A 26,703-nucleotide genomic window follows, 5' to 3' on the forward strand; every position below is an offset into this window, starting at 1 on the left:
TAAGATTTTGGGAAGTCTGGTGTTCAGGGATTGGTGGATTTTCAGAAGCAGGAGTGTTTACAGGTTGAAGTTTTTCTCACTTGTGTTGGTGTGGTCTGGATTAAGGCTATTGTTGATAGGCTGACTTTTAGGATTATGGCCACTGGTGGATTTAGGCAATTGGTGATTGGCTGCTCTCTACAAGGGTAGACCTGTCTCTGATTGGCTAACTTTCACAGACTAGTTACTGGAATGAGGCTGTGGCTGATTGGTTGATTTTAGAGCATGTGCACTTCTCAGAAGTTAACTCTAATAGTGGTTACTACTTGTTTATGATTTAGAACTTTAGCCAGTGAACAGTCTTTTTTCCCCTTGAATATGAAAAATAAGTACTTTTAATTATTAGGTGCTCTTCTCTCCACTGCCCCACCCCCACAACCCCCTTTTTGGTCATCCTTTAGCTAAATCTGCAGGAGAGACATGAGGGGATTGCCCAGATCTTTATTTGTGGAGGTATAATTTTTCAGCTAGTGTTGCTATGTAAGTGATTTAAGAGCCAAAATCTGTGGGAGAAAAGTATCCTCAATTGCTGAAGTATTATAATCTATTGAAAAAAATCTGATTACAGGATATTTAGGGTATCTTGACAAAGTCAATATAGGCTACAGGACAAAATCATCCACAGGGTATAGCCTTGTATGTATAGAATGCTTGTTCACTTTATCTCTGATTCCAGAGAACAGAAATGTGCTTTCTTGAGAGCATCCTCCACTGCAACACTGATCTCCAAGCCCAGCACATACTGAGCTTGCCCTCCTGCTCTCTTCCAGACAGAGCAGGCTGACTTGACCCACAGGTCACAGAACAAAACCACCCCTCTATCTTCAAGGCACCCGTGACCCAAGGGCTTCCACCAGGCAAGCATGGCATTTAAATTTCGACCCTAATTATGGAAGACTGTCTCAAGTGTGTGCTCTAGACCTGTGAGCTGATATATTCTGCTGTGCCAGTCACACTCTTACCTTTTCTTAATGAAGGTTTTAGTTCTGTTATTTCATTTTAAATTCTTTACATTAAAAAAAAATTACAGTTAGTTCTCTGCTTACGTTTTAATTCTCTTTTCATGAATCTGCTGATTTACCAGATTCATGTTTTCTTTCCACAGTTGACAAGAATATATATACAAACTAGAATACATTTCTAGTTTAAATCTCTTTAGAAATTTCTTCTTTTGTGTTGTATTTTCTTCCTTTGGTGACTCTTCTTATTTTGAATAATCTTTCCATAAATTCTTGTTAACATTTTTGTTTTTGTTTTGTTTTCTTTTCTTTTATTGGGGAGCATTGGGGAACAGTGTGTTTTTTTAGGACCCATCAACGCCATGTCAAGTCATTGCTTTCAATCTAGTTGTGGGGGTCGCAGCTCAGCTCCAGGTCAAGTCGCTGTTTTCAATCTAGTTGTGGAGGGCACAGCTCACTGGCCCATGTGGGAATTGAACTGGCGACCTTGCTGTTATGAACATTATGCTCTAACCACTGAGCAAACTGGCCACCCTTTCTTTTTCTTTAAACAAAGTGAGATGTATTGTTTTTTGTTTGTTTGTTCGTTTGTTTTAAATGCTGCTGTATTTCCTTCATTATCAGCTAGATGTGTCCTAGTTCCCCTCATTGTGGTTCTGATTCAGCTTTCTCAGTGGAGTGATCAATGAGTTGGGGCTAAATGCAGACCCAGTAGGGGAATCATTACCTTGGTACAGTTTATTCTGTATGTTTATTGAAGTAACTGCTAAGGGTCCAATTTTCTACATCCAGATTTCATTTTGTCCTGCCTCCATTCCAGAAATATTATATGTTTCTGGCACTAGTTCTTCTTTTTATCACATTGAATCATTTCTCTATTCTCTTCTTCCTTTTGAGGAACAAATTATACTACACCCTAGCATCTTTTGGTGCAGGTGCCAGAGTCACTTGTGATGCCCATAGCCATCAACTCTGTTTTTCAGTAATAGATTCTCAGTAATACAAGGACATGCCAGGGAAGTGAACCTGGCATTTTCCATGGTCTCCCACACCACAAAATATAATCCTTCCAAGTTCAATAGTATCTGTTTATTCTCAGTGACTTAGCCTCACATTATTTTTTTAAAGGCAGTTGTTTCCTTAGTTTTTGCTGTAGTTATGGTTCCACTTGTTTTATCTAGGACAATTATTTTTAACATTTTTTCACACGTGAGTAGGATTGTTCCCTCAGTTTTGGGCTGTTGACCGTTTCATAATTTCTCTATTTCTGTGAATATTTTAGTAGAGATCCAAGACAGTTCAGATTCCGTATTCTCAGAGCTATGAAATCCAGAAGGTTCTATTGGCATTTCATATCACTATAAACCTAAATATATGTTTTTGAAGAAGATATAGATTGTCTTAAATGTAACTTTTCATTATGTTACTTTTTCTATTTCCTGTATATTTTCTCTTGGTATTGACCTTAAAATATTTAAAAATAAAATTACTTTTCTTTTCCCCCAGAAATGGGTGTAATTGTGTCCCACTTTGTAGTCAGGGTTAGAGGGAGATGAAAGTAACACATAAAGTAGTCTGCAGGACAAAGAAAAGCTGAAACCTGGGCAGAAAGTAAGGGAAAAGAGCCTGTCCTGACTCTGAGATGTGCCATCAGGTTTACTTGTAGACATATCAGTGATAGTGATTTAGACAAGGGACAGGTAAACTTTCTCTGTTAATAGGCAGATAGTAAATTTATTAGATTTTGCAGGCCTCTGTCACAACAATTCAACTGCCATTGTTTCACAAAAACAGCTATAGACGGTGTATGAGGTATGACAAATAAGTTTGCGAACTCATCCTAGAAAAAGTGCTACAGACCTCATTGCTGAATATCACTATGGTCACCTTCGAAGTACTCCCCTTGGGAAGTTACACTCCGATGCCAGTGCCTAGTCCACCCTTCAAAGCAATTTTGGAACTCTTTCTTTGGAATGGCCATCAGAGCTGTTGTCGTATTACCCTTGATGTCTTGAATGTCAACAAAATGTCTTCCTTTAAATATTTCTTTTATCGTCAGGTAAAGAAAGAAGTCATTGGGCACAAGATCAGGTGAGTAGGGAGGGTGTTCCAATACATTATTTGTTTATTGGCTCAAAACTCCCTCACAGACAGTGCCATGTGAGCTGGTGCATTGTCGTGATGCAAGAGCCGTGAATTGTTGGCAAAAATTCAGATTGTCTAACTTTTCCATGCAGCCTTTTCAGCACTTCCAAATGGTAAACTTAGTTAACTGTTTGCCTAGTTGGTACAAATTCATAATGAATAATTCCTCTGATATCAAAAAAAGTTAGCAATATCGTTGCAACAAAGGTCATGAACTTAATTGTCAGACCTTGTATAAACTATTGGGTGTAGCTGTGTCCAAAGACATTTAATTGCAAATAGAGATGGTAAACCAGATTTGTCCCATGAACCATAGGTTGCCTACCCCTGATTTAAATAATAATAAATAATACTGTTTGAATTATGACTACTTATAATTAGTAAAAACATAAATAATGTTTGAATATTAACAGGATTTAGAAAGCAAATATTAAATTCATTACTTACTTTCAAATAGGTTTGATCGATACAATGAAAGCAGGGATGATACATACATGTTGTTATATATATATATTTGAATAAATATTTGTTTGTTTTTCTATGTACCCAGCTCCAAGCCCTATGCCTAGCATATGCTAGGAATGCAATAACTATTGGTTTTACAAGTGAGTAAATAAATGACATTACTGATCCACTCTTCCCTTCTCTGTGGCTCACATTACTTGGGATTCTTATTGATATGTCTTTCTTGCTTTTCCCTTATCTACACTTAATTTGTGGGTCCCTTTGACATTCAAAAATTTTATTCTAAGATACACACACACACACACACACACACACACACACACACACTAACATTATTTCTATTTCATTGGTGCATTTGCTGTTACAGAAATCTGCCTCCTTCAGCCTGTCTCTTGTATCCCACGTTAGTCTCTCTACCTAATTCCATCCCTAACTCTTGGTATACATTTGGCTTCAGGAATGTTCCTAAATTATTGCTATACAGATAGAGAACAAACTTTATTTTTATTTTATTTTATTGGGGAAGGGGAACAGGACTTTATTGGGGAACAGTGTGTACTTCCAGGCCTTTTTTCCAAGTCTAGTTGTTCTTTCAATCTTAGTTGTGGAGGGTGCAGCTCAGCTCCAGGTCCAGTTGCCATTTCTAGTTGCAGGGGGCGCAGCCCACCATCCCTTGCGGGAGTCGAAACGGCAACCTTGTGGTTGAGAACCCATGCTCCAACCAACTGGGCCATCTGGGAGGCAGCTCAGCTCAAGGTGCCATGTTCCGAACATCTTAGTTGCAGGGGGCACTGCCCACCATCCCTTGAGGGACTTGAGGAATTGAACCAGCAACCTTGTGGGTGAGAGCCCACTGGCCCATGTGGGAATCGAACCGGCAGCCTTCGGAGTTAGGAGCATGGAGCTCTAACCGCCTGAGCCACCAGGCCGGCCCCAAACTTTCTTTTAACTTTCAGAATTCTTGGGCTGTTTTTTAGGCCTTCTGCACTCTAACTGCACTCTATTTATTTATTGGGCATTGTCTCCAATGCATGAAATGCCATCCATTCTACTTCTATAAATGAAATGCAAATATTGTGCTTTTGAGGCCTATAAAATGCCTTTTATAAATAGACCATGGGACCCTCAGATATTTCTCACCTTTATTGTCTACGCTTCTCAACTATTATAACATGCAGATCTCTCTCCATGGACCACTTTAATCCAGAGAGATGATTTAATCACGTAGGCCTCCTTTTATTCTACTTGGATAGCAGAATAAACTCTACCTGACTCCTTCTTGACTTGCCTACCCCTTTGGAGAGGAGTATTTACTGTCTCGACTGTCTTATTCCCTTAGTGACATAACCATTCAGGGAGTCTGGCCCCTCCTGCCATCAGGCAAAATGACTGAGCTCCAGGCTTTTAGATGGTACCCACAACAAACTTTTGGTTGCTCACTCCACATAGCAAATATTCTTCTGTCCCAGAATTACCTGAAATTATATGAAAACTGGTCTCTCCAGGCTAGACTGGACCCCAATGTTCCCAGTTAGGTTTGAGACCTCTCAGAGTCTAGGGCGAAAGGCATTGCCATTAGTATCGCCCCAGGGTCTGCATAGACAAAGTTGTTGGCTTTAAAGTGTAAATTCAATACAGGATACTTCCTCCAGCAAATCTGAGAGATCTTTTGTTCCCTGAAATTGTCTCAAAGGAGCATAATATGATTACTCTTGAAGACCTTTATTGTTTCTGAATCAAATCATGGATCAAGCTTTAGCGAAGAAGCCACTTCACTGAGCACCGTGTATTTGACTGGCTGGACATGTCAGCTGGTATACATTTGTGAGTCAAGGCTGATCCTTAAATGTGTTTACATGCTCCTCTAAGGCCATAGAGTGACTCTATAACAAAAGCATCCTGTTCACTCAGGGGAGCGCTCTGACTGCACAGGAAGCTCCGGTCAGCCTCTGTGAGTCTCTTCCCTCACTACACAGACATCCAGGCGAAGGTCTAGATGTACGTGGCTGACCTCAGCATATGTCCCCTTTTGTAGTCCAGGTAGCACCCTGGAATAATATTTTAAAGTGTTTCTCAAACTTCTTTGGAAGACATACTGATTTTTACTAGGCTCCTCAGCGTCCAAAACATGAATAATCATAACATAGCCTGGTGACTGACATTACTACTTAGTGATAGCCCTCTGTTTCCTGGTACTCAGCTGCAGTTCCCCCTGAAGGGACTAGGAAATGGCTCTAAACATTTAGTGTGCATCAGAGTCACCTGGGGATCTTGTTAATAATGCAGGCGTGTGATGGCCCGCTCCAGAGTAAATCAGTCTGGGTGGGTTGGGACCTGAGACTCTGCATGCTAACTCTCCCTCAGCTTATCCTGATGGAGGTGGTCCAGAGGTCATACATTCAGAAAGGCTGAGCTCTGGAATGGGCTGATTCAAGGGCCCCAATGAATGAAAGATGGAACCTTCAGTAATGCAGAGGCAGGGGCGGGTAGAGGCATCTATGGAACTTTACAGACTAAGTAAATCCCATTTACCATCCTCTCAGCATCTTTAGAAATGGACTGTTTTGACAAAAGACCCGAATAGTTTTTCCTCTGCCCATTCCAACTGTGAGAGAATAGCTGCACCCAGCTCCAGTGGATCAGGGGACTGGTCCTGGGGGCATTGGCCCTGCCCACAGAGATTAAGGGACCTAGGGATGAATTGAGTTTGTTCCTGTTTCAGGGTGTGGTTCTTGGAGGTGGTTGGGATTTCAAAGGGTAGAAGTGGGACACTTTAGAACTCAGAAGAGAAGGAGCACGGGCTAGGTAGGGCTCCGTGGGAGCATAGAGAAGCTTGTATTAGACTACCGTAAGGATGATTTTCTTTGCTTTGGAAGAGCAGAATATTTTTTCTCACTACCACTTACCCAACTTGTTTGGCCTGACTGTTCTGTTGATTAGGCAGTCTTTCTGTATGTGGGTTATAGATCCGGTGACCTGAACAAAATGTAGGACATTATGGTCTAATACAGAGTATCTGAGGATTACCTATAATGCTTGCAGTAAGGGGCAAATAGACAGTTTGATCCAGGTCTGCGCCAGAATTGGCATGCTGCTTTATATCCTGATTGCTGGGTAAACTGCAGTAGGACGGAGAAAAGGGAGAGGAGCTAAAATATAGAACTAGAACTGCTTCACAGGGCTCAGGTGAGCAAAAGGGGAATAGATCTAGTTGGATATGCTTGGAGGAAGTCTCGTTGGCAGGCAAAGCCTACGAACAGCAAACAGCTCAAGTTGAGTATAAGGAAGTCTTATTTCAGGAGAATGGCGTGTCCTGAGAAAAAGACCAAATATAGGGATATGACTTGAGTAACAGTCAGGGAATAGGTATCCAGGAAGTTGCCAGGATGGACTGCTGGGGTCTGGCTGGGGGTTGATATGGTTCATGTGTGTAAGGCAGGGCATGACGTAGGCACCAGGGGCCAAGGTAGGCCAGGGGGAATAATGCAGATGTACAGGAGGCTGAGTCCTGAGCTTGGGTTAGATTTGATTTTGTAGACTGGGCAGGAGGAGAGAATGGGGTGAGTGCAAACCAGAGACAAAGTACTGGCTTAAGTCATGCTTATCGGTTTTGTAATTGAATCCGGTTTTCTAATACACATTGACACTGAACTCTCTCCCCACTTTCACCCCCATTTTAACTGTTACCATCTTCCACTTATTCATAACTTTATCTGCTCTAGAGTATTCCAAAGAGCCCCTGAAATCTACACTTCTTATCTTGTTAATCATCTTAAAGTTCATAGCTGCTGAGAACAAAATCTTCATTGATGTACAGCCTCATTTAATTTCACTTTCAGCCTCTGTCATGTTGTAGTTCACTAGCTTACTTAAATCTCATGAAAATTGCTTGTAATCTTTTACCGGCTGCTGCTCTTCATTCATTCAATACTGACTTGTGGGGTTCACTTTTTCACTCACTGTTTTTAGGTGGCAGCCCATTAAATGGAGTCAATTTAGAGTTCACCTTTTTTCCTCCTTTGCCTCCCTAATGAATAGAAAAGCCATATTTCTAAGTCTAGAGGGATATCTGGGATTTGAAATTCTGATCTCCTGAGCTGAGAGCTAAAGCATTAAAACCATGGATAAATTTTCCCATCATGTTGCAGCTCTTTTAGGACAGTTTCTTTCCTGAGAGACTTGAAGGTTATCTTTTGAGGAGCTCACTGAAAGACATCATGTTTGAATGACGGTAAGCCTTTTATTTCTCCCAGTGGCACTCTGTAGCCTATAATTGCAATATTTTATTGGGAAGTGAAACCTGTTGTTGACATGGGCTTGTTCACAATCTGTATAAGTTAGAAGAGCAGTAGGTATGTAAATAAGTGACTGCAGGTGTATATCCATCATAGTTTTCAATTATTTTTTTGCAAAGTGAAAATGAGTGAACCAAAGCAACATGTACCAATATGGGTGAATCTCAAAAATGTAACATTGAGTGAAAAAAATACCTCTTATTAGATGAGACACATAGAATGGTTTCATTTGTATAAAAACTTTAAATAATGAGAAGTAAATAATCTATTATGTAGGGATATTTTCATATATGATAAAGTATATAAATGCGGACTAGATTAATAATAAGAAGTTTAGGGAAGTAGTTACCTCAGGGAGGGGGAGGATATAGGATGCAGGCGAGCTTCAAAGGGATTGATTGACATGTTTAATTTCTTAAATTCAGTGAAGAACTGTGGTTTTTTGATCTTTAATGAAACACTTGAGTCCTAGACCTATGCAAAGTTATGATTTCATGGGTTTTATGATTTAGTTATATTTATTTGTTTGACAGAGTTTCATATTCAGGGTTTCGATCAAACATAATTATAATTCTGAGCTAAACCCAATTAGTGAGAGTGAGGGTTTTCTTTTATGGCCAAAGATAAGCTTTTAGGACAATTTAAATCTACTTGATCACAGATATTGGCCCATTTATTCCTTCAAGTCCTATTTATTTTCTCAACTGCTTGCATGTTTGAGGGTAATGATGATGATGCTATAGTTAATTTACATTAAAATGTACTGGAATGAACATCGGAGTACATATATCTTTACAGATAAATGTTTTCAGATTTTTTGGGTAAATACCCAGCAGAGGGATTGCTGGGTCATATGGTAATTTTATTCATATTTTTGAGTAACCTCCATACTGTTTTCCATAGCGGCTGTACCAATTTACATTATCAGCAACAGTATATGAAGGTTCCTTTTTCTCCACAGCCTCTCCAGTACTATTTGTCTTGTTGATGATAGCCATTCTAACAGGAATGGTAGAAGCGTGTAAAGGGGGTCAAATATATGGTGATGGAAGGAGAGCTGACTCTGGGTGGTGAACACATAATGCAATATATAGATGCTGTATTATACAATTGTACACTTGAAACCAACGTAGTTTTGTTGACCATTGTCACCCCAATAAATTTTAATGAAAAAAACATAACATTCCAAAAGTTTATATTAAAACTTTAACACGGAGACTTGTGCCAACAACAACAAAAATGTATTGGTTTGTTCTACTGCCTGACATATGAGACAATATTTCTCTTGTAAAGCATGCAATTTCCTCTAAGGCATAAGGAGTAAAATAATTTAACATTTTCTTTGTCAATAAATATAATCAACACTTCCAGAAATCTGGAAAATAAGCATACAATCATTATACTACATTCATCTCCACATACCTTGGGATATTGAATGAAATCCTTTGGAAAGTCTAGAAGAGTAGAAATTGCTTACATTGAATTAGCTGTCCCAACAGGTTTCCTTCCCATGTGAGCTTCACAAATAAGGTACAAGGCATGTTAATGGATAGTTCTAATACATTTACAAAGATGTGAAGCAAACCAATGTATTCCATTCTGAATGATCATCTTTCTTTCATTCACCCGAGACAGAGAACATGTGAATAAGGACAAGAAGAAAGGCTACCATTCTATCAGCCAGTCCTCATCAAAGATTGTCTGGACATAAAAAATTCCCACAACTTTATTTCCCCATCTTAGATATTGATTTTGCACACTTGTTACATCAGTAAGGCAGAGTATAGTTGAAGACTCCCCTTTTTTAAATTAAAAAAACAAACTGATCTACAAAGGAGAAAATAAAAACCAAAAGACCACTATGTGAGTTGCAGAATCAGCCAATATACTTTCTTCTGAGAAGTTGGTATTAACTTTTCTTTACTTTCAGTCCAAATTATATTAAATTAAGTTGACATTATACAGGAGTAGATGATACTGAAACCAAGGGTCCTTAGAACTTTCATTTAATTTAGTTTTAAATACTAGCTCTAGATAAATCCTAGCTCTAGAAATCCTCCTCCTCCTCCTCTCTCTCTCTCTCTCTCTCTCTCTCTCTCTCTCTCTATATATATATATATATATATATATATATATATATATATATATATGATTCTTAAACCTAAAGACTCATTTAAAATAAAATTATTACCCTCTATGTATTGCCTATTTCTCTTTTCTTAATTTCATGATGAATATATGAAAGTGGTTGGGTCATAAGATTCCTTTTAACCTGATCGATTGATGCTATAATTTTATCTCTCAGAACTTCTCTTCAGATTTACTGACCATATACATCAGTGTGTACTAGATATTGCCTGTTTATGCCTGTTGTCCCAATTAATTATTAATAGTGTGTCCTTTCACAAATTAACCTTGGGTGATAAATCATATGATCATCCTATTTCAAAGTTGCTTCTTATAAGTGATTCAGATTGGGACAAGTTTTGCTTGAGTTTATCACTTTCTTGTAGGACTTTTCCTAAAGTGACACTGCTTCCTTTAGGGTTTGAATTAACAGACTTGGCATCCTTATGCTGTTTGTCTTCCTATCTATGCAATAGTATACCAAGGGTCACCAGAATTTCACACTACAATACCTGTGTCCAACCACTAAGCCAATGTTAAATATTTTATACTTTATTTTGAAAGCACTAACTTCTGTTCTAAATTTCTACATTATTAAGTATAGATTTGTATAACAAATAGATCCAAATATATAATAAATTGAAGTTCTGTTACTGATATTGCTCCTAAAGATCAACCCTCTTGCTGATCTGAAAAATAAAAAAAAAAAAAAAAAAGTAAAAAGAGGAAATTGAAAAAAAAAAAAAATCAACTGCCTGAAAGCACTTGATGATGAACAAAAGAAGGAAGTTTCTGGAGGGGAGTAGACACTTGGTAAAAAGGAGCTTCACAGGATGATTTCCCCATTTTTACAACTTTTAGCCTGAAAGTTGTCCACAGTTGGTGCAGCATAAAATAGCTAAAACCGCAATAGTATTTCTAGAGAACAGAAATTACAGCAACACAGCAGTAGGAAGGTGAGGATGGGAAAAGAGAGAGAGAGAGAGAGAGACCCACCCAAATGTGGTGTTTACTCTGCCCAAGTCTCTGATGGCTCATGACTTTTGTTGCCGTGGAAGATTGCAAGCAGCTCAGTTAAGGATAAAGAACTGAAATGAGATTTGAGCTGCTGCTGAAGAGATATTTGCAGTTTGAGTCTATACAAATGAATTGCCTGCTAAAATAAACAAACAAAAATAAATTTTTTTGAGGAATTTACCAGAATTAAGTCACCACAACATAATATTCCCAATGTCTGGACATTACCCATAATTATAAAGAAGTAGGCAAATGTAAAACAGTTTCAATTAAGAGAGAAGGAAGAAAAAAATGTTCAACAGAATCCAACTGTGAAATGACCCAGCTAGAATCAGCAGACAAGGATTTAAAAGTAGCTCTTAAGCTATGATCAGCGATGTAAAGGAAAACATATCCACATGGAATCAAAGAAATATAAACTATATAAAAAGAACCACATGTAGTTTCTAGATCTGAAAAATGCAGTATCTGAATTAGAAATTTACTAGATAGGCTTAACAGCAGAATGGAGGTGACAGAAAAATGAATCCATGAATATGAAGATAGATGATTAAAATTATCCAATCTGAGGAACAGAGAACCAATATCATTGGACAAAAATGGCAAAGATTGGGTCAATATCAGATGTCCTAACATACATGTAAGTTTGGTTCAGGAAGGAAAGGGAAGAAAAGAATGGAGCAGAAAATAATATTTAAAGAAATAATGAATACCTGAAAAGACCAAGTATTTCTCCTCACCACTGGGAACATTGAATGTCTAGAACTGGACGGTAAAAGAGGCAATACTCACACTACAGACAGTGGCAGCATGAGCACAGAACACCTGCCTGTAACTGTATCATCTCACAGAACTTCTTTTTGCTTTGTAGGCTGCCTGATATAGAACGTACCACAAGGAAACTAAATTTTCTGTGAAAATCAATTCATTAGGGCCTAGTACTCAAAGACTATACTTTATGAAGGTGCATAAACAAAGTCTTAGCAAGTCCTAACCTAACCAGGAGTGGTTTGACACAATTGATAAAGAGGTGCAAAGGGACATTCAAACATATGAACTTGCCTTCCATTCAGAGGGGCAAAGAAGCACTGGGCTCCCACAGAGCTTGTAGATCCATGCATTAGAGGGGAAAGAGGGTTCCTAGAAATTTTCCTAAAAAAGAATTCCACCTCCTTGTCTTCCTTCCTTAGTAACAGCATCACCATCACCTCAATTTTAAAATATTATCAAAATCACAGCATATCATCTTGAGATAAAGATAGTGGAACTCATTTTATAGAGGTTATTATTGCTAATTAATATATGTGAATGCAATTTATTTTCTTTTTATTTACTATGCCATTCTTTTTTCTTTTTATGAATATAATAAAATTATGAAGGTAAATATTTTCATATGTTTAATTTCCATCTTTCCCTCGGCACCCTACCTGAATTTAAGTTCTTAATATCCTTTTTTATTTATGAAAACTTGAAATTTTGGGAACCTCATCGTAGGTCTTGGGGAGTGATTGCAATACTCTTGTACTTCATTTGGATGTATAAAGCCTCTTTACAACAAAACCATGAAGAATAGAGGGGAAGAAATAGACTTTAATATGTTGATTTGTTTGAACAAGTCACCAAAGCTTCTAGCATCTTGCCACTCAAAACGTGGTTTGCAGACCAGCAGTAGCAGCATCACCTAGGACCTTGCTAAAAATTTGAAATTCTTGGCCCCATTCCAGACCATATTAAATCAGAATACATTTTAACAAGTTCCTCAGCCGATTCTTATGAAAATTAAACTTTTAGAAGCATTGCTGTAATACAGCTTTACCTTTCTCTTCCTTAAAAAGGTATGATATTTAGACTAATTTAATTTCCACATTCTCATCTTTCAGGTGTTAATTGATCACTCTTTTGTATAAGTCATTTCATTATGTGGCCCATAGCTTGTTGGTGGACAGATGGAAAGGATGGAAAAAGTCAGCATGGAGATAGTGTAAGCAATACAAGTTAAAAAATCAAAAAGCCATGGTGAATGTACTCTAATTTCTTGAGTCAGTTCATATCTAAAAGGTTAGAACACTCCTTAAGGTCTGATAGATATCTCAGGCATCGATAGGTAGGTTCTATGAATTGATGCAAAATATAAGGTTTAGATAGAGATAGGGTGGGTGGTGATTATGAAGGGTAAATGGCAGGAAGGGCCCTTTTCCAGCATTTCCATTCTTAGAAAGACTGGTAATATAAGTTAAATAACCTTAAGTGTCTTTTTAAAAATTGGATGAGTTGGAGGGCAAGGGCTGCAGGGGTAGCTTTCTCCCAAACAGAAGTGATGGGCAGAAGGCATTGTTCCTTTGTTGAGCCCTCCTCCCACCCAGCCTGCACACATAGGTGGGAGCTGTATCAGAGTCTCTATCAACCTGGCTAACACCATTTGCAGCCTTGGTGATTCCCCAATACCCCACCCACCCAACTTTCAGGCCTAGTAAGAGGCTTCCAGTGGTTTTTCCATACACACAGCCAGTCTTGCTGTATACTGTGGACTTATCTAAAATCTCTCAAAGGTTCACCTGGCCAAGTGACCAGGGAGGCTGCACAATAGTAGATTAGATGAAGCAGAGGGTTGACTGAGCAATTTGGAAGATAAGGTAGCAGAAAACACCCAATCACAATAATAATAATAATAATAATAATAATAATAATAATAAAGAATCCAATAAAATGATGATGGTTTAAAGGGCCCCTGGGACAACATCAAGCATATCAACATTAACATTGTAGGGGTACCAGAAGGAGAAGAGAGAGAGCAAGGAATTGAAAACGTATTTGAAGAAATAATGGCAGAAAACTTTCCTAACCTGGTGAAGGAAATAGATACACAAGCCCAGGAAGCACAGAGAGTACCGAACAAGATGAACCCAAAGAGGCCCACACCAATATACATCGTAATTAAAATGCCAAAGTTTAAAGACAATGAAAGAACCTTAAAAGCAGCAAGAGAAAAGCAGTTATTTACCTACAGGGGAGTTCCCACAAGACTGTCAGGGGAGTTTTCAACAGAAACTTTGCAGGCCAGAAAGGATTGGCATGAAATATTCAAAGTGAAGAAAAGCAAGGACCTACAAACAAAATTACACAGCAAAGCTATCATTTAGGATCAAAGGACAGATAAAGATCTTCCTAGACAAGAAAAAGCTAAAGGAGTTCATCAATATCAAGACAGTATTATAAGAAATGTTAAAGCAACTTCTTTAAGACAAAAAAAAAAAAGATTACAAAATTTGAATAATAAAATGGCAATAACTACATATCTAGCAACAATTACTTTAAATGTAAATTAAGTGCTCCAATCAAAAGACATAGGGTGGCTAAATGGATAAGAAAGCAAGACCCTTACTTATGCTGCCTACAAGAGACTTACTTCAGATTGAAAGACACATACAGACTGAAAGTAAAGGGATGGAAAAAGATATTTCACGAAAATGGAAACAGCAACAACAAACAGCTCATTTAACAATAATTATATCAGACAAAACAGACTTTAAAACAAAGGGTATAAAAGAGACAAAGAAGGAACCAGGAATTCTATTTCTGGGTATTTATTCAAAGAAGCCCAAAATGCTACTTTGAAGGTACATGTGCTGCCATATGTTCATTGCAGCATTATTTACAATAGCCAAGATATGGAGGCAACATGGGTGTCCATCAATGGATGAGTGGATAAAGAGGAAGTGGTATATATATATACAATGGGATATTATTAGCTATAAAAAATGAAATCTTGCCATCTGAAACAACATGGATGGACCTAAAGGGTATTGTGCTGAATACAGTAAGTCAGAGAGAGAAAAACAAATTCCATATGATTTTAGTTATATGTGGACTCTAAAGAACAAAATAAAGAAACAAAATAGAAAAAATAATTCAGATACAGAGAATATTTTGATGGTTGTCAGATGGAAGGGGGCTGGCGAGATGGGTGAAAAAAGGAAGAGATTAAGAAGTACAAATTGGTAGTTACAAAATAGTCATGGGGATGTAAAGTACAGTTTAGGAAATAAGAGTCAATAATATTGTAAAAACTATGTATGGTGTCAGATGGGTACTATATTTATTGTGGTGATCACTTCATAAGTTATATAAATGTGTAATCACTATGTTGTACACCTGAAACTAATATAATTTATGTGAACTGTAATTGAAAAATTAAAAAAATACTTAAAAAGACAAATTAAAAAAATAGATGAATTGAATCAAAACAAGGAGTCTGACAGTAAGCAATCTGATGTTCCTTTCCTCTTAGCATTGTTGGTGTTTTCAACTAATGAAGTATTCTCATGTTCACTCATATATAATTCTTTTCAAAGAAGAAATCAAATTCCAACATATACATGTGCACACATTCATGTGTGCAGGCACACATACACACACACATGCACACACACACACACACACACACACACACACACACACAGCACTGATTAAAATGGATCTAGGCACTGACTTCAGATACAAAAGTACTACTAATGCATTACTAGGTCAATAATCATAACCTAAACTTCCAAAATGTGAGGCTGATCTTGTATTTCAGAGCTTCAGACGATCAATGCCCTGCTTTGATTCTTGCATTCCTTTTCATTAATTCTAGGCCAACATATGTCCTGTTCTAATTAGTCTGTCTTTAATGAAGGTGGTAACTGAATGTCAACACCAGGGTAAGTCACTAAATGCCAAGGAAACGGCAGAGAGAGCATACCAAAGGGAACAAGAAACATGGAATAGTACATAAGAACATGGTGGGGGAGGACGTGCTGGTAATGAATGATGATGATATGAAAGAGCCCAAGTCTATTACAAGCTCTGAAGTTAATAATAATAATAATAATAATAATAATAATAATAATCTTGCTTTTCATTTAATGAGGGTAAGGAGAATATTCAGAAGAAAGATAAGACTGTGATGGTAGAAGCAAAATTATATAGGTTAGAGAGAGACTGAGGGATTCTTGTAAAAGTGTAAATTAAGAGTAAATACAATAAAAGGCAAAAATTATGCTTAAGATGTTTTATCTTGCTAGTTGAGTCTTTTAAAACCACAGAATATTAAAAAAAATTGTTTCAGTTATGATTAAGTGAATATTTGCTCTCTGCTCTTTGAGTGCCTGGAATGGTATTTTGGAGTACAATTTGTTTTCACAAATTTGATTCATTTGTCTTTTACAGTGTTTCTGACCATGCATGTTGCCATATGTACATTTTACAAACAAAAAAGCAGATGTATAAACATTAGGGAGGAAATATTCATAAAGTGAATTATTCCTTATAGAAAATATCCTGAGCATATATGGTAGCTCCTGATTATTTATTAAAATTTTATAGTTATTATTATTCTATTACTAGTCATTCTATTACTCTCAATAGAATACCAATCTTTCAATTGGGAAAAATCCTCATTGTCCCCTAGTATATGCCCAACAGTGTTCTGTACATAGTAGGTTCTCACTAAATGTTTTTGAAATCGATATACTTTTCAATGTTCATTTTAATTATAAAAAATATTATTTCAGTGTTTGTCACAAGACTTCTCTCATTGAGTATTAAATCTTTGATATTCCAAAATTAGCCCTCTTAGAGATTTCTTATAAAGTATATTTATAGACTGATACTATTATTTGATCTATTTATTTGGAGTTTTTCTATATAGATTAGTTTATTTGGGCTAGGAGATGGCAAACAAAATATTATAAAAAGCAAATCTTTTCACTAATATTTTATCATGTAGTTTCATGACTGATGATTAATATAGTGAGACAAAGCTTCTTTGAATGTCTTATAATTTAAATAGCTGTGCTGTGAGGATTTTAATAATACCCAAGATTATTTTTTCCTGCCTTTAAAAAGATACATGAACTCTAAGTCTAGAAATGTGTTGTTGAGCCTTTCAATAAATTCCACAATAATTCTACATAAATTTGGAAGTAATCTTTAAAAAAAGATTTGCCTAGCACATAGTGGTATCTCAGCAAAAGTTAGTCAAATTAATAACTCTATAAATATTTCCTTCAATTATCCTTGTAAGTTGCATTGAGTGTTGTAGTTTCCCCTCTACATATAAAAGTTAAAATGTTAAGTGAATGCCTAGACAAGAAACTAAATGCTAGGATCCTGTACCATGGTCCTTGCCTCTGATGTGATCTTGTGTTTCCCCCAAAATAAAACTTAGCCGGACAATTAGCTCTAATGCATCTTTTGGAGCAAAAATTAATATAAGACCCAAGACCTGATCTTATATTAAAATAAGACCGGGTCTTATATTAATTTTTGCTCCAAAAGATGCATTAGAGCTGATTGTCCAGCTCGGTCTTATTTTTGGGGAAACAGGGTCTTTAATCTAATATGCAAATAAGACACAAAATCAAGAATTAGGAAGGAGCATGATGTACCTGTAGGTTGTAGTAGATTAATTGTGTTGGTGGTCCTAATTAATGTTGTCTCTGTGTCCATGTATTTTGTGTTATAATTATCTAATTCCGTCCCATTTTGACTCTGAACTGGCCTTGTGACTTTCTTCAGCCCATAGAATGTTATAGAAATAATACGGTGCTGGTTTTAAGTCTATGTTTGAAGAATCTTGCATCCTTCTGCTTGCATCCTCCTTTTTTATTCATTCTAGTCCCCTATTCATACCATGTGACCATGTCTGGATACCTGGAAGATGAGACACACATGGAGAAAAGCCAACGTGGCCCAACTGAAAAATCAGTCAACTTTTACTAACAGATGCAATCCAGCCCAGACAAGCTGAAGTTTACTAGAGTTAGGAAACCACTTGAAACCAGAAGAATCTCCCAGCTTCCAGGCAAAATTTCCAAGCAACAGAATCATAAGCTAAAAGAATGGTTGATGTTTACATTTTTAAATGGGTCATTGTACAGTAGTACCTAACTGATACATGAGGTTAAGAGCTGTGGGCTTTGGATGTTTTTTGATCTTTCCTACACTTATTTCCTTATGTAGAAACACACTATCCTTATTAAATTGTTGTGAAGCTGAAATGTGTATTTGGTACATCATCTTAGCTGCACTTAGTAAGTAAATAGCAATTATTACTACCAGTGTTACTTCTACTATTAATATTGCTACTGTTACATAACTACTGTGATTACTAATTCTACTACTATTGCAATGAAGCAAGAGTTATAATAGTGATAATTTAATATGCTACGGAAACATGGAAAGGGTGGAAACTTAATTGTCCCTTTAGATGCTGTGGAAAGCTAAACAGATTATATTTGAGCACAATCTTGAATGTACTTTCAGGTATGAAGAGGTATTGAAAAAATACTAGCAAAAGAATGGTCTATATTGATAATGTTTCACTTGCCAAAGCATTTTTAGAAATAATAGTTTATCTTCATAGATTCTTTTACAACATAAAATTTTATCTTTGTTATATGATTTGGAAATGGAGGTTCTAAGTTTACATGAGTTATTTAAGGCCATGCGTTTTGAAAATCATGGAGCTGGACTTAAGTCCAGGCTTTTGACTCTGACAAAAGTCTACTTCCCATATATTACAAAGCTTTTTCTTATACCATATTATTTTCCAAAATCAATTAAAAGTATTGAAAATCTATAGGGGAAATAGTTAAATAATATTGTCAGCTTGCTAATGAAAATATATCTTTTAATTCAGAATATATTAAATCTCTTTTTAGATTTTTCCAACTATTTGATAGTTAAGCAGAGAAGATGTTACTATAATTAGGTTAATATTGAGAATTTATGTATTCCACATTCATTGTGTGTGTGTATGTGTGTGAGAGAGAGAAAGGAGAGAGATAATACTTCCCATAATAACAGCAGTCTTTTGTCCTATCACATTTTAAAATTTCCAATTCTAATAAACAAATTGGTTAAAGTAATGTGAATTTGGAATGATTGGAGTTTCATTTTCTTTAATGGGAAATACGGAGGACTTTGAACTACTTTCTTAAGACCCTGGGAAAGACTTAATTTCATTTTTTTGACATCTAGGAGGGCCTTTGTAGTATGTAGTAAAAGCCTATTTGTTAATGACTTGGGATGCACCTTGTGGCTGAAAACTAAGTAAAAGAGTATATTTGTAATGTAGTAACATCTTTTTTAAGGTTTAAGCAACATGGAACCACAAAGTCCAGTTTCTGATGTAAGCAATTTCATTGTAAATCACATTTAATGTGTGTTTTTCTAGTTTTAAAAAACAATGTCATTTTACAAGTCATTACTTGGTTATTTGCCTTCAGGCTAAGGATGGCCCAACAGAGTAATACATTTTGATGGAACTTTGGCTTATTAAAAGTCTCTGAATTATGTTGATAATTGTCCCAAGTCTATGGAGATTATTATGTCCTTATGTTTAAATGAGTCTCCAGCATAGCCCACTGTGAGCTGTGCCAGACAGCCACTGCTCACACTGCCACATGACATGTGGCTGGATTGACAAAGCACCATGTTCTGTTGATTTGTAAAAAACTACCAAGTGTTGTAGACTGAATTCCTTTTCTTGGTTTCTGCAGCCCAGATCTTGTTTCTGAGTTCTAGCCCCATAGATCCAATGGTCTACCACTCAAAAAGCCCATATTCACCTCAATTTCGGCATGACTAACTGATCCCCTTCCTTTTGATAACAGAAGGAGAGATCATTCAACAGAAAAATGAGCAAAGAATTTCATTGACTATTTCACAAAATGGGGTGTTCTAATAGCCATTAATCACATGAAAAATGTGCTCATTCTCACTTGTTAATCAGGGAAATACAAATTATGACAATATACCTACCAACCTGGCTAAAAAGAATGAAAATATCAAGTGTTGGTAAGGACATGGAGTTATGGGAACTCTCATACACTTCTGGTAGAAATGTAAATTTTTGCAGCTACTTTCAAAAATTGTTCTTTATTTCCGGTTTTAGTTTAAGATATACATACTTTATATTTCAACAATTCCATTTCTAATAGAAATGTGTATATCTGTGCAAAAAGACACAGACACAAGAATGTTCATTACAGCAGTATTATAATACTTCAAAACTAAACATTACTCAAATATCCATCAAGAGTATTTAATGTGTTATATTCCTACAATGGAATCCCATGTAGTGATATAAATGAACAAACTACAGTTGATCTTGAACAACTCGGTTTGAACTACCCGGTTCCCCTTATACACAATTTTAATAAATATACAGTTGGCTCTTGGTACCCCCGGGTTTTGCATCCAAGGATTCAACCAACTACAGACTAAAACAGTATTTTTGATCCACAGTTGAGAATCCACACATGCAGAGGGCCAACTTAAGTTATATGTGGGTTTTCAACTACGTTGGTGTTGTCAGTCATTGGACTGAAAGAAAATAGACTAGCAAAGTCTGAAAAAAACAGAGAGATACAAAATACCAACATCAAGAATGAAATAGGGAATATCACTCTGAAGACATGGAAAGGATAGTAAGGAAATACTATGAACTTCTATGAACATTTCTATGTGCATCAATTTAACAACTTTTATAAAATGGACCAATTCCTTGAAAAGCACAAATTACTCTAACATCCTATATGACACAGATAATTTGAATAGCCCTATAACTATTATCAAAATTAAATTCATAATTAGAAAACTCCTGCCCCCAAATAAAGCTATTGGCTCAGTTTCATTAGAGTTTACCAATGTTTTGTTTTGTTTTTTTTAAACTAACACCAATTCTACACTATATTTTCCAGAAAGAAAATGAACACTCCCTAGTTCATTTTATGAGACCAGAATAATATGATATCAAACCAGGTAAGATCATACAAAAAAAAAAAAGGAAATAAACGTCAGACCAATATCCCTCATGAAAAATGATGCAAAAATCCTTAACAAAACATTAAAAATATAACTTAGCAACTTATAAAAAGAAATAGACACCATGATCAAGTGTACTGTAGTCTAGTAATGCAAGGTTGTTTAAATATTTTAAAACCAATCAATGAAATCCACCATATTAATAGGCTAAAGAAAAAGAACTTGATCTTAATTGATGATAAAGAGTGTTTGACAAAATTCAACATCCATTCATGACAAAAACTCTTAGAAAACTAATAGAGTTCAACTTCCTGAACTTGATAACATAGGTATAAAAAATACCTTAGAGCTAACATTATAAATTATAGTGAAAGACTGAATGCTTTCCCTCTAAGATGAAAACAAAACAAACAAAACAAAAAAACGGCAAGAATATCTGCTCTTTCCACTGCTATTCAGCATAGCACTGGAAGTTCTAGCCAGCACAATAAAACAAGAAAATAAAATAAATGACATACAGACTGGAAAGAAAAAAAAATAAAACTACCTATTTGTAGGTGGTATGATTATAGAATATTTCATCAACAAAACACTCCTAGAACTAACAGATTAGTTCAGCAAGGTCTCAGGATACAAGATTAACATACAAAAATCAACTCTATTTCTATATAACGAACATGTTGAAACCAAAATTAAAATACAGTATCATTTAATTACTAAAAATCCCCCCAAGAAACAAAAAGCACAACTTAGGCATAAATCTAACAAAACATGTATAGAACCTTTAGGCCGTAAACTACAAAATGCTGATTAAAGAAATGAAAAAAGATCTAAATATATGGAGAGACATATTGTGTTCATGAATCCAAACATTCAACATAAAGATATCAATTCTTTACAAATCAATATGCAGTTTTAGTAAAGCATTTTCTTCTTCTGTATTAACTTTACTCAAAGGGGTTAAAGAACCTGACAGAAACTCCCACAGACCTATTGGAACAAACGCTTATATAATTACTCTGTCTCCCAACTTGTAAAATTTACCAAAAGCAAAAAAATTGGGAAGTAATGAGTTCCTTGTCAATAGTTATTCACGCTGAGACAGGAAAAGCTGCTTGGTTCGGTGGTTGTGGTTGTGTTTAGACTGGTCCTGTCAAGGTCTCTGATCCCTGAGAGCCAATGCTAACCTGAAATATCATCATCACCATCATCATCATGATATCCACCTTCATTGTGGGCTCACATAGGCAGCTAGGAGCACTGGCAGCAATTGCCCAGATTCATACAGATTGCAAATACCATCAGTAGAACTCACATTCAGGTTTCTCTGAATCCAAAGCCAGTGACCAGAAAAATTATTAGAACTATCTTTGCACTTATTTTTATTGAATATATTTTTTCTTTTCAGTTCTTTTGTATGTTGTATAATTAACATCACATTAATACATAGTATTTTCACATATACATATAATTAATCAATAATTCAGTATGGGAAGTGAGATTTTAAAAGTCTTCCTTTCTAGACATAAAATCTGGGAAAATGGTCTAAATTACACTCTTCTGCCTCCTCTATACTGGGTTCTATATCCTTATATAACTCAGCTGTGTATGTGATCCATCAACACCCAGTAACGAGTAATAATTCTGATGGGCAAGTGTCTGTGAGAAAGCTTGAAGTTGTGGTTAAATAGCTTTGCATTTCCTTTTTTGAAATGTATCTGTTAACATGTTGTGGAGCTATTTTCTGCACTCACCTTAGAGATCCTTCTGTATTGTCTTTTCTTGTCTGAGTTATTTTCTTCAGTATTTGGAGTGATTGACAGTGGGGGTAGGGTCTGCAGTCAAAACAGCATACTGTTTGACATCTCTCTGGTGAATTCCTGAAGCAATGAAAGTCAGAAAAACATTGTCAGGATGGGGTCATAATAAAAGGCCCTATTGAATGCTGTTCTCCTGAGCCTGTAAATTCAGGGAAGTTTATTGTTTTGATCTTGAGTCCACAGATTATGCTGTGTGATTTAAGACACTAAAGAAGCAGTCAGTTTGAGCAGCAGTAAAATTTCTGCAGAATAAACAAACTCATAAACAGGTCTCTACAACCTCCTCACAGTGCACTATTTCCTCTTCGTTCACTCCAGGATTATAGTTGTAAAATGATGCAAAGAGCAGACTAACTTCTGTGATTTAAAAGGCAGGATTCACATTTAGACAATGCATAACAAAGTACTTCCTGATTTGAAATTTTCACTGAAAACATTGTAATGACTTAGCACACTATCTATGATAATAAACATATTGCTCCCGTGGTCTATTCTGTGGTTTGGGCAGATGTATAATCTGTGAAAAAGTGTGTTTCATGCATGATAAATACTACTGATCTTCACTTTTCTTGCTTAGTGTTGCAATTAATTGAAAGATACTAACAATTGTCACCCCAATAAATTTAATAAAAAAAAAAAGAAAAGAAAATTACCCAGGAATATCCTGGCTGTAGCTATGAAATTCTGGCGTGCATGCAGCACAGTAATTTGTAATTGGTGTATGTCATCCTGAGATCTTCCCAGCACTTCCTTTTAAGCAGCTAGTGAGGCCCTTTTGTAACTCAGGGTCTATAAATCTAAGGATTTTCTAGCCTTTTGTAAAATCCAAAACTATTTGAAGAGAGACTGTAAGTGTCCCAAAAGAGTCGGGGTAAAAGAGACTGACTTGAGAGGAATGAGAAAGAGAATCAAGTTTTCTTCCCCAGCCAGGGAAGGATATGGTAGCAGAAACTGTGCCCCACAGCTTAGCTGTGCATCAGGAAGGTGAACATTGTCTGGTGGTTGGCCGTGGAGACGATCACATGTACTAAGCTCAGAGCCCAAGTATTCACAGCCCAGCCCAAAGTATGGACTTCAGATTTGTCAAAGGAGCACCAGAGTTACTGGACCTGAAAAGATACTCTGAGTGCAGAAATGATGGAGATGGTGGTGGTATCCAGAGTGGACAGATGTCTGATAATTCAAGGGGCATCCTCAATGCTATTTAACTGTACCTGATGCTGTGTGTTGAGCACATTAATGTTGGGAGCTGGAGAATCGTTGGAACTAAGTCATGACAGAAACTTTCATGCCAGAGTTTGCAGTTTTTTATTCACATCGGCTCTTGTGCACTTAAGATCTGCAACAATAACTATCAGTAGACATCCATTCTATACTATTAATTTCCAAATCTTTTGTAAAATGTCTTTTCTGTTGCACCTTAGATTAGCACTTACAATGTAGTTTGTTGTCAGTTTCACAATACATTGTGGTGTTCTTTTTGATACTGTTTTCATTATGTAAATGTATATATTGCCTGATTTTAATATTATTTATTGCTTCCTCTTACAGGGTGTCTTATAGCTTACTCTGTTCTTCTTATTTTACTTCCCAGTGCTCAAAAAAGAGACACAGTTTGCAGCATGAGGAGGCTTACATTAATATATATTAACTAAAAGTGAAAACAGCAGAAGAAAGCCAAAGAATGAAGACCAAATGCCAAAACTGTTTTTTTCTTATTACCTAGAACATATGTTTATAGTGAGCGTGTACCTGTTTCACAAATCTAAGATACTCTTTATTGTACAATCATTATTTTATATACTAATAGGAAAGAAAATATGCTGCTCATTAAAAGACACAATACTTTCTTATCACTTATAATTTTCAGTTTATGCTTACTTTAAAAAGTCTTATGGTTTTTCAAGTAGACTTTTATTGCATATCACCCTTGGAAATGCATGTAAAGGAAAGCAAAAGTGAAATAAGTGGGTTAAAGTATTACTGAGCTTCTTCAGAGTCTGACCTTCCTCAATTACTTTCCAACTCAGGGTCCATGTTTATCCAAATATCGGAGCATTGGTGTTGTAACATTTCTTTAGAGAATATTCTACTCTTGTCACTAGAGCTCTTAACCAAGATGCTGATATCCTTCTGTAAGTAGTGCTGTTACCATTTTTCATGTTTGCTCATGCCAAGAATTGCAAGTATGCCATAGTGGCCACATGCCCACAACAATTTTAAGGTGCCATGATTTGTAATGGGCACTACAACTTCAGTATATTAAATGTTTAAAATAAATGTATGCCTTAGAATCATTGAAGCATGGAATTAACAGTCTGTCATTTGTTATAAAATGGATTGATAACACAGGAAAAATATTTTACAGGATTAAAAAGCAAGACCCTTTACCTGGTTTTCTTTCCTACATTGCTATTTTCAAGGCAACACATAAAAACTCTTCTTTAGAGTTTTCAGAAAGTCCACCAAATATGGTGACATGATTTGCCACTGTGATAGTTCAATCATTAAGGTTCCTGTTTACATTACAAGATTACTTCTATAGTTTTTCTATGGAACAAAACATCACAATGGTTGATTAGACAGCAAAAGACACTAAACCAAATAATTAGTCAATGAATGTAGAATATTTTAAGTAATATCATTGTTTTTAATATGTAGAATGGCAATATTTTGGTACAGCTACTTGAATGCACTGCCATCTGTATAAAATTGCATCTCACTATTTTTTGTTCTAGAAGTCTTGGAGTGGTATGCAAATATTTAGATCATGATTCCACATTAGTAAAATAAGGAGCATGTATTCTCAAAATATGTATATTTATTCATATATTATATGCATGTAGTATTATACTAATATATTATCTACATTCAAACTATGTACAAAAACTTAAATATAAGGGGTATGATGAGAAGTAAATGCAAATAAAAGTTATCATGTATTTTTTTGACCCCCAGAATGTAATCTTGCACACTGATTTTGAGCACCATCTTCCTAAATTGTCAAAACTGTTCAATATGATAAGGGTCCTTGTTGTTTTTAATTTTTATTTTTCAGGGAAAATATAATTAATCATTTCTCTCTCTCTCTCTCTCTCTCTCTCTCTCTCTCTCTCTCTCTCTGTTTCTTAATGCTAGAGGTTAATTTGTTTCTGCAAGTGAGCCTTTGATTACTACAGTATAACTTCCTCATGTGGCAATAGTTAGTCTTAGGAAAAGTTCCATGTGAAGTTAATTTTTATAAATTGAGTCTGGCTCCCTGCTGACTTCATAAAATGGAAATTTTGTTTCTCTTGGGGCAGAGGAGAAACATAGCCCTTAGATGTAATAAAAATCACACTAAAGTATAGAGAAAATCTTTGAAAAGCCTATGTTTAAAAGAAAATCATTACTTTTATGCTCAAATAATGTTACTCAAATTGAGATCAAGTCTTGATTACAAAACAGTAAAGCTTCCACCCAGCCTTTTTAAATTTCTGGGACTATACTAAAAGATCAAAAGGAGAAAAGAAAAATAGTAAAGAAATCACCTTCACTAGCTAAATGAAAATTTTCCTTTTTCAATTTTTCTTTAAAAGCCCAATCCAAATTCCAGCTATATTCTCATATTAAAATTACAATAGAAAGATCAATATTGCAAATAATAAAATCAGCCTATGGTTATGATGTTGATATATTTATCAAATTAACCATTATATAAATAAACACTTCCTCTTATTTATAAAGCAGATTCTTGGCATGAGGATACAACATGTGCCTCAGGATCCCTCATTGAAATAGCCAAAATTTCCTAGTTTTGAATATTCCTTTTATTTCAAAATAAGTGTATTGATATCTGGTTAAATATCCAGGAGAGAATATTATAAATTGAATTAGTAGCTCAAAAGGACACATTTTAAATTTGAGCTGGCATTATATAAGTGCCTGTCTCAGAAAATATCCACCAATATTGATAATTATCAATTGTATTAACTTTTGTTAATATGAATTGAAAAACAATAGTCTGTTTTAATTTTCATTTGTAAT

This window comes from Rhinolophus sinicus, linkage group LG07 (assembly GCF_036562045.2).
Source record: "Rhinolophus sinicus isolate RSC01 linkage group LG07, ASM3656204v1, whole genome shotgun sequence".
Classification (NCBI taxonomy): domain Eukaryota; kingdom Metazoa; phylum Chordata; class Mammalia; order Chiroptera; family Rhinolophidae; genus Rhinolophus; species Rhinolophus sinicus.